The sequence below is a fragment of the Cupressus sempervirens genome, chromosome 10 (genome assembly GCF_028749045.1).
Source record: "Cupressus sempervirens isolate cs-2001-9-10 chromosome 10, ASM2874904v1, whole genome shotgun sequence".
Taxonomy (NCBI): domain Eukaryota; kingdom Viridiplantae; phylum Streptophyta; class Pinopsida; order Cupressales; family Cupressaceae; genus Cupressus; species Cupressus sempervirens.
The window spans coordinates 22,311,067-22,329,962 of NC_143127.1; the positions used below are offsets into that span (position 1 = coordinate 22,311,067).

Here is an 18,896-nt window from a genome sequence, read left to right on the forward strand (position 1 = left end):
GTTAGGCATTTGGACACTGGAATTCGATGGAAGCTGTGCTTTTGCAGGATCTGGAGCGGGTGTGGTATTGATATCCCCAGAAGGAGAAATTGAACCTTTAGCTTTCAAATTAGAGTTTGGGAATACAAATAACACTGCAGAATATGAGGCCTTACTTCTGGGAATCATGTCAGCAAAGGACAGAGGAGTAAAGATTTTAAAAGCTTGAGGTGATGCAGAGCTTATTGTGAAACAGATAAAAAGACAATACTTTGTTAAAAATCACAAATTGAAAAATTATAGAAACAGAGTATGGGACAAAATTGAAGGTCTGGAGGCTTTTTCTATTGAAGTGGTACTGAGAGAAATGAATGCTAAAGCTGATTCATTAGCGATCTCAGCTTCTCTATTACTTCCTCATCCAGATTTCAAAGACAAAAAGTATCAGATTGAAATTGTGTATCGGTCTGCTATCCCAGATAACACGGAATCATGGCAAGTCTTCAGTGATGATAAAAGTTTGCAATTGTTCCTTGAGAATGATGAACTCAGCTTTGAACATGAAAATACGAAACGTCATCAAAACGGTGAAGTTCAGTTGAAAGGTAATATCATTCCCCCATATTTTGTGGCTTTGGAAAAACTGTTCAATAGACATGATGCTTATATAAAACAAAAGAGAATAGAAAAAGGACCTACTACAGGTGAATACGAGGGAGTGAACATTGGAGAGGTTGATGATCCTAAAATGATTAATCTTGGAAAATTTTGTACTCCTAAAGAAAGAGAAGTTGCAAAGCAACTATTTGAAGAATACAAAGATGTCTTTGCATGGAGTTATGAAGACTTAAAGAGTTATAGAGATGGGAAAGTAAAACATCAAATCCCACTTAAGCCAGATGCAGTCCCATTTAGATAGAAACAAAGGAATTATAACCCCAAGGTTGCAGATGCCATTTTTCGGGAGGTAGATAAAATGTTGAAATCAAGAATAATATATCCCATCCATCACTCCACTTGGATAGCTAATATAGTGCCCGTCAGGAAGAAGAATGGAGAGATAAGGATATGTGTTGATTTTCGCAATTTGAACCAAGCGTCTCTTAAAGATAATTTTACTCTTCCTAATATGGACTATTTACTGCAAATGGTAGTAGGCTCAGAAATGATGTCAATGCTTGATGGTTTTTTGGGTTATAACCAGGTTGAAGTGGAAGAGAAAGATCAACATAAAACAACATTTACTACTCCTTGGGGTACATTCGCATATCACAGGATGCCTTTTACGTTGATCAATGCTGGAGAAACTTTTCAAAGATGTATGAGTAAAACCTTTGCGGATATGAAAGATCGGATCATAGTTATATATTTAGATGATCTCACTATGTTTTCAAAGAAAAGGAAAAATCATATGGAAGATCTAAGGAAGGTGTTACAGAGATGCAAAGAACATAGGATATCCCTTAATCCTAAGAAGTTAGTTTTCTATGTGACAGAAGGAAAACTCCTTGGTCATATAGTTTCTCAGAAAGGTATTAAGATTGACCCTGAAAGAGTGAAAGCTATTCAGAGATTAAGCCTACCCTTAAGTAAAACAGGGGTTAAATCTTTCTTTGGTCAAGTGAATTTTCTCAGAAGATTCGTACCTGATTTTGCGGAAACCACTAAACACATAGTGGATATGATGAAAGGAAATTCAAACTTCAAATGGAATGAGGCGAGAAAACAAGTGTTCCAAGATATAAAAACTGCTATTGCCAGTGCCCCTGTATTGTGTCATCCAAGTTATAAAAGAGACTTTATTATTTATTGCTATGCTTTCAAACATTCATTGTCAGCTATCCTTGTACAGGAAAATGAGGAAGGAATACAAGCTCCCATTGCTTTCATGAGCATTCCCCTAAAGAAACATGAACTCAAATATTCCCAGATCGAAAAACATGCTTTTTCAATGGTTAAAGCCCTTAAATTTTTTTGGTTCTATATCCTGCATTCATGTTCAATAGTTTTTGTCCCAGACATAGTAGTTAAGAGTGTATTGACTCAACAAGATATAGGTTGCAATGTCAGGGGAGCATGGATAGCAAAGATACAAGAATATGAGATAGAGATTAAGCCTACTAAGCTGGTAAGAGGGAATGCTTTATGTAAAGCAATTGCAGAAAATAAAATTGCCGAGGAACCAAGTGAAAAATAACTAGTGTTAGCTGTAAGTCTCTATAACCCATGGTTTAAAAAAATCTCCTATTTCTTAACATATGGTGAATGTCCCGAAGGCCTCAATGCAAAACAAAGGAGAGACCTTAAGCTGAAGGCAGCCAAATATGTAATCTGGGATGGTAAACTTTTCAAAAGAGCTATTGATGGCACCTTTCTTAGATGCGTGGATAAACAACAACAACAAAAGCTGTTGAAGACCTTTCATGATGAGGCTTGTGGTGGACATTTTTCTTCTTCAGTCATAGCTTTTAAGATATTAAGACAATGTTACTATTGGCCCAAAATGTTTAAAGATGCATATGCTTGGGTTTCAAAGTGTGAAAAATGTCAAATGTTCTCTGGGCGTCCTCAGCTAGCAGCCCCACCGTTGAGGCCTGTTGTAATTGAAGGACCTTTTTAGCAATGGGGCCTTGATTTTATTGTTCCTATCAATCCAACATCCAGTGCTGGTCACCAATACATAATAACTGCGACTGACTACTTCACTAAGTGGGTGGAGGCCAAAGCTACAAAGAACACCACTTCTAAAGTTGTAAGTGAATTCATAAAGGAGAATATTTTAGTTAGGTTTGGGGTTCCTATCAAATTAGTAACAGATAATGCTTCCTATTTTTCTTCAATTGAAATTACAGATTTCTGTTTCAAGTATGGAATAAGTGTTGGTCATTCATCAGATTATTTTCCTCAAGGGAATGGCCAAGCTGAGTCTAGCAACAAAAACTTAGTAAATATCGTTAAGAAGCTAGTTTTAGATAATCAAAAGAACTGGCACAAGAAATTTTTTGAAGCACTTTGGGCGGATAGGGTGACACCCAAGAGAGCAATTGGTGTATCTCCTTTCGAATTGGTGTATGGAATTGAAGCAAATTTGCCTCTACCTCTAGACCTGACCACAAACAAACTCAGAACAGTGATTGAAGATGATATTTATAAAGATGGCCTGGAAAAGAGAATGCTGTATTTAAGTAAACTTGAAGAGGAAAGAGAAGAAATTGTTGACCATATTACGCAACACCAGAGGTGAGTGAAAGAACTATTTGATAAAAGAACAAGACAACAGAAATTTATGGTGGGAGACAGTGTATTGCTCTGGGATAAGAGAAATGCTCCTAAAGGAATGCATAAAAAGTTTGAAACTCTATGGAAAGGTCCTTTCACAATTCATAAAGCATTTGAGAACAATTCCTTCAAATTGGCCTATGAAGATGGTGAAGTACTACCCCTGACCTACAATGGTCAGGATTTGAAGCTTTATCAAATTTCGAATTGAAAACAGATAACCCCTGTATTGTAATATATTAGGTTTAGTGTTTTGTGTGTGCTTTAGTTAGTCTTCCCCTTTTTTTCTTTTCCTTTCCTTTGTTCTTTGTTTTTCTTTAAGTTTTGTTGTGTTGCCGCCTTTTATTTCCTTTTGCGAAACAAGAGATTTTGAGTCCCTCGCTTGGGTATTCTCTACCCAAGTCCCCAATCAGAGCCAGCTGTTGCCCCACTTTTTAGTCCCGTAGTAATTTGGCAAAGTAGATGTTTCGTCATATTTGGTCTTGTCAAGTCAATAAGTCTTTCCTCTTTAGGTGATGATTGTCTCCATTGGGTTTCCATCTTTCCCCCTTCTCGCACATTGTATAGCCGGGTGGGTTTTCCTCATGGTCATAGTTCATTTGGGTAGTCTAGATCCTTACTCAATGGAGATTTTCAAAGGATACTACCTCAGAAAAATTTACTTGCAGATTATATGAACTGAATATGAAGAAAGATGAAGGGGCAGAAATTTAGGTTTTGCCTTCTCCTTTTGTAGACTTTCGCAACTTGAAGGTAAAATTCCGCAATGAGTTTCAAATACGATTTGCAGATTTCAAAATAGAAAGGTGAGTGAAGTTATAGACAAGTCAGTTGATTATCATCATATTCTAGCATGGGAATCATTCAAAAATTGCCCAAAGTGTTCAGAAAAGGCATTGGCGAAAAACTTAGAACTGACTTCTCCTCCTACGGACTTTTGTAGTCGAAAGGTGAAACTCCGCCAGAAATGTAAATGCAGTCTACAGGATGAATTCAGAAAGAAGAGTAATGTTTTCTTAAGATCATCTAAAGTTTGGGATGTTTCAATGACGTGAATGATTTAAAACCTATTGAGATGAGAAAAAGGAAGATTTGCAAAAAATTGAAAAATAGCTTCTCCTTTTACAAGCTTTCGCACCAAGAAGTCAATTCTCTGAACAGGCATAACTAAAGAAAGTAAAGGAAGTCAGTGGGCCCCACTTGCGTTGGTGAAGTACTTTTTCTATTCTTCGAAGGCTTAAAGTGAAATAGTTAAGACATAAAAGACTAAATGGAGGCTTCGCAAAAAATTGGAAATTGCCTTCTCCTTTGCGGAGTTTCTACCTTCAGAGGCGATTTTCTGCATTGTCTAGAAAATTAATCTTGCAGGCCTAGTTATGTAACAAATTGATCACAAGAAGCCTAAAGGATACAAGGGAAGTGAATAGTCACATTTGAAAAGGAGTCTAAATGCAGAATTGAGCTGAGCGGATTTCCACCAATAGAGTACTCCGTCTTGGTTTTTCAAAAACTTAAAGTGAAGGTAAAGCGGAGAAATGGAAACTAATTTCTCCTCGGCGGGTTTCCTACCCTTGAAATCTATTTTTCACATCTGACCGAAAATCATAACTGTGAGCATGATCACAAAGTACAAAATTATAAGATTGTTTCAAGTGAAATTTAGCTAAGCAGATTTCGCCCTAGGGAGTATTCCATTTTGGTTTTTCCAAAACAGGGTTAAAACGGGAAAGTAAGTCAGTAATAAAGGAAGTTACCGTTAAGCCAATGGAAAAGTAAAAAGACATGGAGGAACCTATTATAACCATCAGTCTAATGAATTGATCATTTATTTTGCTTGTGTGGTGCGGATCCTGGAAACCTAATGGGTAAATTGAGGTTTCTATATAAAGAACAGTATAACCGATTTTCAAATTACCATTTTCTTGCTTTGAATCGTTATGCTGTTAAATTGAACATTGCTAATACAGTACTTGCAAAGCTATTTCTCGCAATCATTTACATTCTCAAGTTTCATAGTCTACATTTGTTTGATTAAATGGCTCGTTTCTCTGGATTTGATGGTTTGGGTGGAGTCCGATCAACATGGCAAAACATCATAGATACTTCACTCTTCTTTTATGATATTCTAGATTTTCAGAGAAGGATAAGGACTGAACCAATTCATCCTATTACTGAGAAGCTCTGCGAGAGTGGACTGGTGGAGGCAGCTGGATTTCCTGTGGTAGTTCAAGCTCAGGAGTTGATTGTAGAATGTATCAATCATTACAATCCAAACACTAAGCAGATTATGTTGCCTGATCAGAGTGTATTGATTTCAGTTGATAGGCAAGCAGTGGTGAACTATTTGCGAATCCCAGAACGTGAGGAGTTCTCCACACTGACAGTTGGAGGAGCCATATCAGAATTCTCTTTGAAAAAGATGGTATGGAGGAAAGAAATCATGAAGTCTTGGTTCCAGAAATCAAGGGGAGTCAAGTGTAAGGTCCCTAAAACCCTTTTTGGCACTAATCTCATGCCAGAGATTGTGGATATTATGGTACTTTTGCATCGACTCAAAGGTGAGGCAGATGCCTTTAATTTTGTAGAGCAATATTTTTTCTTGGTGCAAATTATTTGCTCGGATTCACAGTATATTGACTGGGCATTTGAGGTCAGTGAGCAATTATCTAGGGCTCTCAGTGTAGCCAAGTTTTATAATTCATTTTATATGTCTTCCTTCCTAATATATATGCTGGTTTCCTTACAGTTATGGCCAGGCCTCCCTAGAATTGAGGATGCGCCAGAAAATGTTAAAAGTTATGAATTTTATCCGTGCTTGCAGCTACAAAATAGCTATGCAGATTTTATCAAAGTTAATGATGCATTCACTATGAGAATTTGCAGGGAACTCCAAGGGTGTCCGGAGCGGAGATTTAGCCTAGAAGCAATGATGGTAATCAGTCAGTTTGGTTGCTTTTTTATACAATTCTCATCCTTCTCCTATTTGCTTCTTGCATCATTCGATGGGTTTCCCTTGAAGATGCCTAGATACCCAGATGACATGATCATGTTGATGGAGATCGTGAGACAGGCTCTCCTGGTGAACGCGTTAAGTGCTGGACTGCGAAAGAAGGGATTTGAATTCCCTATGAAGGTTGGAGCTTACAGTTGCGAATCCAGGTCAGATGCTAAGAACATGGTGAAAGCGTTTGAAGGAAGGTTCAAATTACAAGAGTATGAAGTTTTGAGACCCATGTTTGACCAGAAGGGTATGCTCGAGATGTGCTTCAGATTGGAGGCACGATCAAACATATCACCACCATAGAAGACTACTAGGAAAATCGTAAAGATGAGCAGGAGAGTAGAGATCGTGCCTTTGCTAGATTCACGGTGGATCAAGTAAAAACTGATGGTATCAATTTGGATTTAGAAGGGCTAGAGGATGATGGCCAGAATATGTATAGCAATACATATTTAATGAGGTTGAGAAATACCCCAGTCAGTTTAGAGCCCTACACTAATATAGATGAAGATCTTGATGTTATGGTGGCTAGGATCGTTAAAAGAATAGGAAAATGGGTAGAGTGGATAGCCAAGAAGGGCCGAAGTAAGGGAAAAGATTCTCAACAATCTCTAGCTGCTGCCACTCCCACTTCTTCTCATAGTGCCATGCCCAATGTATCAATATCAGCTACTCAAGCACCAGCTATGCCTGCAGGAGGAGGAGATCAACCACCTGAAAAGAACATTCCCATATCTCTGACATTTCAAGGTGGCTCTCTGCCAGTTATCGGGACCCAGTCTATTGCTGAAGAAAAAGATACTGATAAGGAAAAAGATAGTGGTGCTCCTCCAATCTTCATTCCTCACGTTTCCCCATCTCCATCTCCACAGAATACACCTGTCCCTTCTCCTCATACTACACCACTTCCATCTCCTCATCATAGTCCTATTCTATCTAAGAAGACTCCCATTTTGCAGCCACCTGGTTCTCCAATTCAGGTAGTAGAGGTTGGAGATGGAGACTCTAGTAGCAGTGAATCCACTGAATTGGACAAGGCTGAAGGAGGAACACAAGGGGAGGAAAAAGTTCTAAGCTCATCTAGACTTCTTTCTAGAGATTCAAAGAATCCTTTCTCCACAGAAACAATGGTGAAGACTCCAGTGAAGAAGAAGATGTTTAGCATCGAATCATTAGGAGCAGCTTCTAAGGTAATTGGAACAGAATCCTGGCTTGAAGACTCACTGGAAAGAAAAAGGAAAAGGAAAGATGAACATGTTCCTGCAAAGGACATTATATCTCAGGCAGTTCATTCTGGTTTTGCCATGGTGAAGGTCAAGAAGCAGAAAACTTTGTCAATTCTGGGGCAAGATCCAAAAACAGGACATTTGACCATGGAGATTGCCAAACCTAGTAAGGCAAGGTGAATTGAAGACCTGACTCCTAGAGATTTTACTCTACATTCTATTGATCTTGGAGAATCCATGCATGATAAAAAGGTGGGCCTATGGAGATCAGGTAATGAGATCATAGAAAATCAATTGCAGTATCTCAAGTTGTCAAAGATAAGAATGAAATTTGAGATAGAAGAGCTTAAGAGGTTCATTAGGCAGTTAGTTGTCCCATTGGAACCAATTATTGGTGTTCTTGCTGCTGAAAATCCCATGGTAGAGGAAGTACAAGCCTTCATCTCCCAGCTGCAAAAGACCGACATTTCGGTTAGATAGGGAAGGAATGGATTGACAAGCTCAATTCGGATGGAGTTATGTTGATTGATCAAATTGAAAATGTTATCATTCAACTAGAGACTGAGAAAGATAACCTCATATCTAATCAACATACTCTGGCCACAGAGAGAGGAAGATGTGAAGAGTGTGTTTCCCTTCTGAAGATGATGATTCAGATCAAGGCAAAAGAAGCAGTTGAAGCGAAGATTCCAAAGAAAGGTAATGAACCCCTATTTGAATGGCTTCAATGTATGTAATTCAAATAGGAGATGATTCAAGAAGCAGAAAAGGGGCTTACAAAAATGGAAGATAAAGTAAAGAAGACTCAGGACAGAGCTTTCGAGTTGATTAAAGGACTGCATTCTGAACCGCAGACTAGTTGATGCAGGAGCATCCAGAGGTATAAGGGCAATCCTGTGTCACCCAAAAAAAAATATACTTAGACTTAGTTCCTGTTTCATGTGTTTTTCATTTTTGGATACCCATTTGGGTCAAATAAAGGTTCCAACTCTCACAATTCTGCTATCAGTGAGCCAAAAAATCTTGAAAAAATAGGAGCATGTAATTAGGCCATCATTTTGGTAAACTAGAAGGTGTGAATTGGCCAGATGAATGTAATTATGATTTAGAGCATTCCAGAAAAAGAATCAAGTCAAAAGGCCCCACGGTTTGAAAGTTATTGCAATATTTTGGGTTTTGGAGACCTCCTAAGAATGCTTCAAAGTCAGGTTAGGGGCATTAAATGACCTCAAAAAGGGCCAAAAAATGGGGGACAAGAAAAGATGGTCCATAGGGCTATAGATTGCTTTGAGAGCTTTCTGAAAATGTAAACGGTTCATCAATCGAAGCTACGGTTTAGAAGTTATGCCTCCCAAAAGTTCAGTTACCATTTCTGGATTCTTCTAGATTTGTACTGACTTCTAACACAACTTCTGGAACCTTCTATTTGGTCGGTGGATGCCTACTAGCTCTTTGTAGAATGTACTCCTAGTCCTTAACCCTCCAGGGTCTATTTAAGGAGATTCCTGGCATTGTAAAAGGCAGTTCGGAGTGGAATTTGAGAGGATGTACTGAAAGGAGAAATTATCTCCAGATTTATGCTATTGTAAGCCCTTAGGGCATGTTTTGAAGTTTATTTTCTCGATACTATTTGTACTAGCTTATTTTCTCATTTAATACAATTTTCCTTTTCTGTTGTGTCCATTCTATTCTTGGGTTGTGTCCCCATCAAGTGGTATTAGAGCAAGTTTTTCTGAGTTTGTAGACAGAGTGCCGACTGTGAGGCAGTTTGCACTAGGACTGTGTGATTATGTGTTCGAGTTAGACGATTCCTCCATGAAGAGAGCGTGGCGGAAGGGCCAGAGCTATTAATCCTAAGGAGGTTAGAGCCCTCCAAACGCAGGTACAGGCATTGCAAGAGGAGCTCCGTAGAGGAGCAAATGTTGCTACAGGTGACGACAATGAGGATGACAATGAAGAAGAAGTAATGGGACCAGAAGAGGAATTTGATGGGGAAGTTTTGAATCATGCAGAGGAAAGGCTTTTTATGGCCATTACTAAGTTTGGGAAAAGACCCACAATTGAAGTGGGTGTATTTTCAGGAAATCTGAAACCAGATGAGTTGATCGATTGGATCAATGAACTGGAAGAATACTTTGAGTATGAGAATATCAGGGACCTAGATAGGGTTAAGTTTGCAAAGGCCAAACTAAAAGGCCATGCCAAAATTTGGTGGCAAGAGGTTCAATTGGAAAGAAATAGAAGAGGAAAGGAGAAGATCACAAGATGGGATCACATGGTGGACAAATTGAAGAAGCAGTTTATTCCTGTGGACTATGAGCTTGATTTGTTTAAGAAGATGCATGGGTTAAAGCAAGTAGGAAGATTAGTCCAAGAATATACAGAGGAATTTTACTGACTCTTGATTAGAGCGGGACATGCAGAAGAAAATAAGGAGAAGGTTGCTCGTTATATCAGTGGGTTGCGACCTAGCATCCAGGAGGAATTAAGTCTGGTAAGAATGACCAGTGTTGAAGAGGCATACCAGTTTTCCCTACGAGTTGAAGAGAAGCTGAATAAAAGGTTTGAAGGAAGACAAAGAGGGCACAGTCAAGGAGGAAGGGGAAGCGGTAGATCATCTGGAGGCCGTAATGAAACCCAAAAGAAAAATGAAGATGTGGGTACTAGCAAGAACCAGAGGAATGAGGGTTTCAACCGCTCCCATGATCAAGACTTTGGAAATTAGAGAGGAAGAGGTAGAGGATGTGCACAAGGAAGAGGAGGCTTCCATGGTACCTATTTCCATTGCAATGAGGAAGGTCATTGTGCCTTTGAATGCCCTCAACGACAAGGAAGGATAGATATAAGAGCTGAGGGCCAAGCTAGGGTTGCTCATGTGGATGAAGATGCACAATAATCACATTCAGAGGATGCAGAAAGAGGAGAGACCTTGGTAAATGAAAGATTCCTACTAAGTGGTGAGATTGAACAAGGACAACGAAGGAGTTTGTTTCATACCAGATGCAAGTGTGAGGATAAATGTTGTGACATGATCATTGATGGTGGTAGCACTGATAACTTGGTATCAGAAGAGATGGTCTTTAAGATGAGGCTCAAGAGGGAGAAACATCCCCAACCCTATCAGATTGCTTGGGTAAAAGATGATCATAAGGTCCTGGTAAGTGAACAATGTTTAGTGAAATTCAAAATTGGGAGTTACCATGATGAAGTTCTCTGTGATGTTATTTCGATGGATGTTTGCCATCTATTGTTGGGTATACCATGGTAGTTTGATAGACATGTAGTACATGATGGACATGTAAACACTTACTCTCTGACAAAGGATGGAGTTCGCCACAAATTGAAGCCCATGAAAAAGGAAGGTGAAAAGGTATGTAGCAGTGCTAGGATTTGTCTTGTTGATGGAAGGAAGTTTTTAGATGGCATGAAACATCAGCATATGTGCTATTCTTTGATTCCTAGGAAAGATAAAGAAGGTAGTAGTGAAATACCACTTGAAGTTTCAGATTTACTAGGACAATTTGGAGATATTATCTCTGATAATGTTCTAGATGGATTTCCACCAATAAGGCAAATCAATCATCACATAGATCTGATTTCAGGAGCTAGTTTGCCTAACAAGGCTGCTCACAGGATGACTCCTACTAAAACAAAGGAGCTAAATAGACAGGTTCAAGAGCTGTTGAGGAAGGGCTTGCTTCGAGAGAGCCTGAGTCCATGTGTAGTACCTGTAGTACTCACACCAAAGAAGGATGGAGAGTGGAGGATGTGTACAGATTCTCGAGCTATAAATATGATAACCATCAAGTACCGGTTTCCTTTGCCAAGGATGGATGATCTTATGGACTGCTTGAGTGGAGCTTAGTACTTCAAAAAGATAGATCTGAAGAGTGGTTATCACCAGATACGGATTCGAGAAGGAGATGAGTGGAAAACAACCTTTAAGACCAAGGAGGGTTTTTATGAGTGGTTAGTCATGCCCTTTGGATTGACGAACGCCCCAAGCACCTTCAGGCGGCTCATGAATGAGGTACTTAAGAAGTTCTTGAGAAAATTTGTTATTATTTATTTGGATGATATTTTAATTTTCAAGAAGACTTTGGAAGAACATTTATTGCATATTCATAGTGTCCTTGAAAGGCTAAGGGAAGAGAAACTATTAATTAACCTGAAGAAGTGCAACTTTGCAAAAAGGGAGTTAGTCTATTTGGGGTTTGTTATATCACCTGAAGGTCTCAAAATGGATCCAGAGAAGGTAAAAGCCATCTTGGAATGGCCTACTCCAAGGTCTACTACTGAGGTAAGATCATTTCATGGTCTGGTTAGTTTTTACAGGAAGTTTATTAAGAATTTCAGTGGCATATGTGCACCCCTAACTAATACAATAAGAGGGGATAGAAAAGAGTTCAAATGGACTGTAGAAGTTTTGAATTGCTGAAGAAGAAGGTAACAAAATAGCCTGTGTTGGCACTTCTAGATTTTAGAAAGGTTTTCCAGGTGGATTGTGATGCCAGTGGCAATGCTATTGGGGCTATATTAAGCCAAGAAGGTAAGCCTATTGCATACTTTAGTGAAAAATTGAATGATGCAAAGAAGAAGTATTCTGTTTATGATCAAGAGTTCTATGCAATAGTTTAGGCCTTAAAGAAATGGAGGCATTATTTATTGCCAAAGGAATTTGTTTTGTATACTGATCATCAGGCATTACAGTACCTAAATAGCCAAGGTAAATTGAATCAGAGGTATATGAAGTGGGTAGAGTTCTTGCAGAGTTATACATTTGTGTTGAAGCATAGAAGTGGAAAATTTAATAGGGTTGCAGATGCACTAAGTAGGAGACAATTGTTGCTTACAGTAATGCAGGTTGAAGTAGTTGGGTTTGATGAACTGAAGAATTTGTACCCCAAGGTTCTTGATTTTGCTGAAGCATGGAAAGCTTGTAAAGAACCTGTTGCTGTAGATAGAACTAGGTGGTTAGACTATTTGATTCAAGATGGCATGTTGTTCAAAGGTAGTCAATTGTGCATTCCAAGGAGTTCCATGAGGGAAAATTTGATTAAGGAGAAATATAAGGGAGGGATGGCAGGACATTTTGGTCGAGCTAAGACCATTGGCATTCTTAGAGAACATTATTTTTGGCCTCAAATTTCACAGGATGTGAAGAAGTTTGTACATAGTTGCCAGGTTTGTCAAGTTGCCAAGGGGTTTAGTCACAATACTGGCCTGTATCAGCCATTGCCTGTTCCATCAAGGCCATGGGAGGACATAAGTATGGATTTTGTTCTTGGATTTCCGAGGAAACAAAGGGGTAATGACTCAATATTTGTGGTGGTTGATAGGTTCTCCAAAATGGCACATTTCATTCCATGCCACAAAACTCATGATGCTGTCCATATTGCAGACTTGTTTTTCAAAGAGGTGGTAAGACTACATGGTCTTCCAAGGAGTATAGTTTCTGACAGAGATACTAAATTTGTGGGGTATTTCTGGAGGACATTGTGGAAGAAGTTGAGAACAGACTTGAAATTCAGTTCCACACATCACCCACAAACTGACGGCCAAACAGAAGTCTAGGCAATTTGTTGAGATGTTTAGTTGGGGATAAGCCCAAGGGATGGGATTTGATTCTACCACAGGAAGAGTTTGCTTATAATAGCTCTGTAAATAGGAATACTAGAAAATCACCATTCCAAATTGTATATGGGAAGAGCCAAGAACTGCACCAGAGATGAGGAAGATAGAACAAGGGGAAAGGACAAGTGCTGAAGCTGAGGAATTTTCTGAACATATCAAGCGTCTACATGAGGAGGTTCAAGTACACATTACCAAGATGAATCAAGAGTATAAAGCTAGGTCTGATCAAAGGAGAAGACATAAGGAATTCCAAGTAGGGGATCTAGTCATGGTGCACTTATGAAAAGAAATATTTCTAGCCGGTACTTATAACAAGCTGAAAATGAAGAAATTTGGTCCCTGCAAAGTTTTGAAGAAACATGACTCAGGAAATGCATATGAGGTGGAGCTGCCAGATGGTATTCACATTTCTCCCATTTTCAACATTGCAGATTTAACAGAGTATCATGATGATGGTACAGATGAGGAGCTAGTGTTAGAGCCATGTCTGATTCTTGCTTCTAAGAAGGAGGAGATTGAAGACATTCTAGATCATCGTGTGGGTAGGAGTACCAGAAATAGGCAGTATGAAGAGTACTTGGTCAAATGGAAAGGACGATTGATCGAGGACTCAACTTGGATTTCAGTAGCTGAGGTTTCCCATTTGGGATTTCCTCTACCATTCATAAAGTGACAGGGTCACTTTTCAATCTACCCTGGGTGTCTAGTGTAGGAGCATCCAGAGGTATAAGGGCAATCCTGTGTCACCCAAAAAAATATACTTAGACTTAATTTCTGTTTCATGTGTTTTCATTTTTGGATACCCATTTGGGTCAAATAAAGGTTCCAACTCTCACAATTCCGCTATCAGTGAGCCAAAAAATCTCAAAAAAATAGGAGCAGCTAATTGGGCCATCATTTTGGTAAACTAGAAGGTGTGAATTGGCTAGATGAATGTAGTTATGATTTAGAGCATTCCTGAAAAAGAATCAGGTCAAAAGGACCCACGGTTTGAAAGGTATTGTAGTTTTTCAAGTTTTGGAGACCTCCTAAGAATGCGTGAAAGTCAAGTTAGGGGCATTAAATAACCTCAAAAAGGGCCAAAAAATGGGGGACAAGAAAATCTTGTCCATAGGCCTATAGAGCGCTTCGAGAGCTTTTCAAAAATGTAAACAGTTCGTCAATCAGAGCTACGGTTCAAAAGTTATGCCTCCCGAAAGTTTGGTTACCATTTCTAGTTTCTTCTAGATTTGCACCGACTTCTAACATAGCTTCTGGAACCTTCTATTTGGTTGGTGGATGCCTACTAGAACTTTCTAGAATGTACTCCTAGTCCTTAACCCTTCAGGGTCTATTTAAGGAGATTCCTGGCATTGTAAAAGGCAGTTCGGAGTGGAGTTTGAGAGGAGGTACTGAAAGGAGAAATTATCTCTAGATTTATGCTATTGTAAGCCTTTAGGGCATGTTTTGAAGTTTATTTTCTCTATATTATTTGTACTAGCTTATTTTCTCATTTAATACAATTTCCCTTTTCTGTTGTGTCCATTCTGTTCTTGGGTTGTGTCCCCATCACTAGTGGTCAAGGAAAGGTTTTGATTGGAATAGAAGTGATGAAAAATAACTTCTTTGTATATTTGAGTAACCTATCAAGCATCACTCCTAATAGTCAAAACAAAATAACAGATTTACAGACATTTAGCGGATGCATACATGTGGCAGCTGAATAATTAAAAAGTCAGATGAATTCTGTAAAGGAATTAGCTCGAGAGCATTCAAAATGGCTCTTAAGATTCACCAATGTACACATGTCTAGAAATGATGAGCTAATTCCTATTGTAGTTGCTGCCAGGGCATATAGAGCGAAAATGGAAAAGGGGAAGAGGTCAAAATAATTTCTCTTTTTCATTTTCTTTTGATTTTGTAAATTATAAATTAACTTCTTGTCATTTGTCTTCTGAGGAGATGAACTGATTGGAATTCCTATTGTAGCAGTCATCTCTCATCTCTATATGTATAGGGCTAAATGATTAATGAAGAGTCAGCAAATTTTTGGTGTGAATCTTGTTGCAGAGACAACTGAGTTTTGTGCCATTTCTTTACTGTCCGCTTTCTTCTTCTATATGTTATATTTCCATAAATGTTAAGTTGAAGTAGTTAAGTGAACATAGTTTCATTTTGTTATTTCATTTTAATAGAACTGGTAAGTCAATCAGAGAGTTGAAACTAGTTGTGGGAAATATTTCCGTTAAGTTTTTTGTTTGTATGCATTCCATCCTGTTTCTTCTTAATCGTTGTGATATTCTGTTGTGCGTCAGAAGTCATAAGATTGTGAGGGTTCAAACACAACAAGTATCTGTTAGTTGTTTCATCTGCATAGTTAAGCTTGCATTGCATTTCATATTTTCATCTATCATGATTGCTTTGTTGAGAAATTCATAAGAGTGTGAAGATCACAGCACAACATTTTTGCATCTAATTTCCGCCTGAGATTTCACTTGCCTAGGTGGAACTCGGTTTTCCTCTACTATTCTCCTGTTAAGAACATTACTCGCAGTAGGAATTAGAGATAAAACAAATTCATTGCATATCATTTCATAAGGGAGCTGTACCTTTAAATTTAGAGGAAATCTATCAATCTCATGATAGATTATCCAACAGTTGGCATCTAATTGTTCTTTCAGAATTAGGCATTTGGAGAGTTTATTTAAAAGGACAATTTGTTTACCAAAAAAGTATCAAAATCTTCATGTATTTCTAGCCTTTCAAAATCTTTCCTTGCACTTTTTTGACAATACATCTCTTTTTAGTCATCATGAGATTCTAACAGTCACTTTTTAAATATTAATATCCTATGTTACAACCATGTAACCAATATGTGCTAATTAGCTTATCTATGACTTTGCAAGTATTTTTATCATTTTATGTTCTGGTCCGCAAGCGTGCAACTGCCTTTGGTTACCACTTTGTGGCCTATTTCTTTTCTTAAAATTTTGATCCTATGACCCAACGATCATTACATCTAAGTCTTATAGCCACTTCAAAACTTATTCCATGCTTTAAGCACTTAACCACGTGATAGAGCACCTTTGTAAACTTTGACATCTTCTACACTACTTCGCATCATCGTGCCTTGATCTTAGCATTAGCATTTCTTACTTACAACCATGAAAAACTCTTTTGGAACAAGGAATTCACAATGTAGCCATCTTTATTCCTTTTTAATCTTTTATCTATGTGACCACATGATCATGTCACTACATGTGAGTTTTTAGCTATTTTGTTGAGTCGCGGTCTTCCACTTAGCTTAGAATTTTCCCTGTGCAACTGTCAAATCTTTTCCCTATGTCGCGGCTTCATTTAAGCCTTCAATCTGTCAATAGCTTGACTACACGACTAAGCATCTTTTGATTTCTCTTTAATTTCTTTGCTAGGTCAATGCTCAAGTTCTTCACATTCTTTCTAACTGTGTGACCATGTGAACAAACACTTACTTCACTCCTCATAACTGCATCGCCTAGTCGTGACTTATGTTTCTTGTTAGCATTTAAACCTCATGATCATGTGATTGAACAATATTCAACAAGATCTTAATCTTGTCGCTTAGTCATGGCTTATTTCCTTTATTATGTTTTCAACCTTGCAACTAAGCAATCAAAGGATTTAAGAATCTGCATTGAGAGTTTCACCCTTTCACAGTTACCTCAAGTTGTTATGTCTTTTAGGTTCTAACCATGCAATCATAGTTGGTTGCTAAGTTGCTTCATTATCTTAACCCTTTAATCTTTAAACAATGAAACAACAATTGGCTCATTATCAACGTTGGTTGCATAGTCACACTATAAAATCTCTGTCATAATCTACACACCCTTTTCAAATGCATCCATATGTCAAAATGTCTTAAGTTCGCAAAGGGTTATGACTAAGTGATAACCTCTTTTCACATGGTTACTGCTTGAACTTTTGACATTTCCTTTAACTATGCGACCATGTGATTGCTGCTTCTTAAACTGCTTCTCGCTTTTGCTATATAAAATTCCCTTAAGAAACTAACCATTATGACCAGGCGATCAAAATGATTCTTGTTGTTTTGTACAATTGCACCATAAAATGCTAAGAGTTGAAAACATGCCATGACCATGTGATTACCTTGGTCGCATGGTCATGCCTTAAGAATTTTCAAAGGCTCCTTTTGAAAGTGTGAAAACAAATTTAAAACAAGAGGAAGGTTTTTGTGGAAATAAGGGTACAAACTATAAACTAGGTTTTTTCTAGGACAATCTCACTCATAAAATTTGTAAACCCTAATTTCTTAGGATAAGAACTAGATTTTCACAACACAATTTTAGGATTTAGAACAAGGTAAAAAGATAGGCCAACAAGTACATTGGTTACAATTATCACTACTTTACAACTACAACTTGCTCAATTAACTCAATCTAAGTACAATATTCCTACATGTGATGTTTCTAATCCTCTTTCATTAGATATGCTTTGTTTTGTTACCCCATAACATGTTGAGGTACCTCATCTTGAGGCTTATAATAGTAAAGAAGATCCCATAATTCATGTTAAAACTTTCTAAACTATATGTAGTGATTTTGATTACAACTATAGGCTTATGGCTAAGTTATTCCCGTGTACTTTTAGGGACAGAGCCTTGCAATGGTATTTCTCTCTACCTCCTTGTTTTATTGATTATTTTCAAAATATTATTAATGATTTCATTTAATAGTTTCAAAATAATATTGGTACTCAAACTTATTTAACTCATTTAATGCAGTGTATGCATAATGTTAAAGAAAAAGTTACTAAATTTATTGGTAGATCTAAAAATTTGTATCCTTGGATTTCTTATCGTGAGCTTGATCATGATATTCAACATACCTTTATTTATATTTTATAAAAAGACATTAGGGATAAATTCTCCTTACTGAGTATACCTCCTTTTCACACCTATATGTAGTGCTTCACCATCACCAGTTATAAGTGAGTCAACTTGAGATCTCTACTTCAATGGCTCTTATTTCTAGTAATAAGAGTGATGGTGTCAAAAATTCAAAAAAGTTCTCTAAACATAATAATTTCATCAAAATCAAGTCTACAAATAGAGTTGATGATCAAATGGCTACGATGTTCCAAGGTACAACTACTTTTCTTCTTTGTATTTCATCCTAATTTTTAGTATACTCAACTATCTGAGCCTTTTTCTTAGATGATGAATAAGTTGATTCATGCTCATGTTCTTAATCTTCCTCCTATTCATCTTGTTGATACTAATAAACCATTTCCTAAGTCTTTTGATTCAAATGCTTTCTACCAATATCACCATCAACCAGGTTATGATACTCAAAAGTGTTATGGTTTGAAGAATGTTATTTAGGACCTTATTTATTCTAAGGAAATATCTATTGATGCTCAAGTTAATGATGTGAATAAATCTGACGTACCACCTAATCAAAATCTACAGATTTACACTAATCCTTTTCCTTCTCAGTTAATGAATGATATCAATTAACCTTATTCTTTTGATCACCATATTGATTATGATGAGAAGATACATGAAGAAAATCATGCGGTCAATCATGTTGAGTAAGCACTTCAACCTTTGATTTATGCTCCACTTGAACCTAGACAAACACCTATTATAAGCTTTAGTCAGTTGGATATGTTTAAGGCACCTAATGGTCCTCTTTATATCACTGCTAGAGTTCATCATATTCCTTCTCATAGTACTTTCGTTAATCCTTCCTCTATTGTGAATGTTATCACCAAAGAACACCTTTTTAACAAATGATTGC

General features: G+C 37.6%; 1 pseudogene; it reads left to right on the plus strand.

The window, feature by feature from the left end:
* The first annotated feature begins 7,809 nt into the window (after nucleotides 1–7,809).
* Nucleotides 7,810–18,896, plus strand: part of LOC149532372 (GPN-loop GTPase QQT2 pseudogene) — a 179,737-nt pseudogene continuing 168,650 nt past the window's right edge.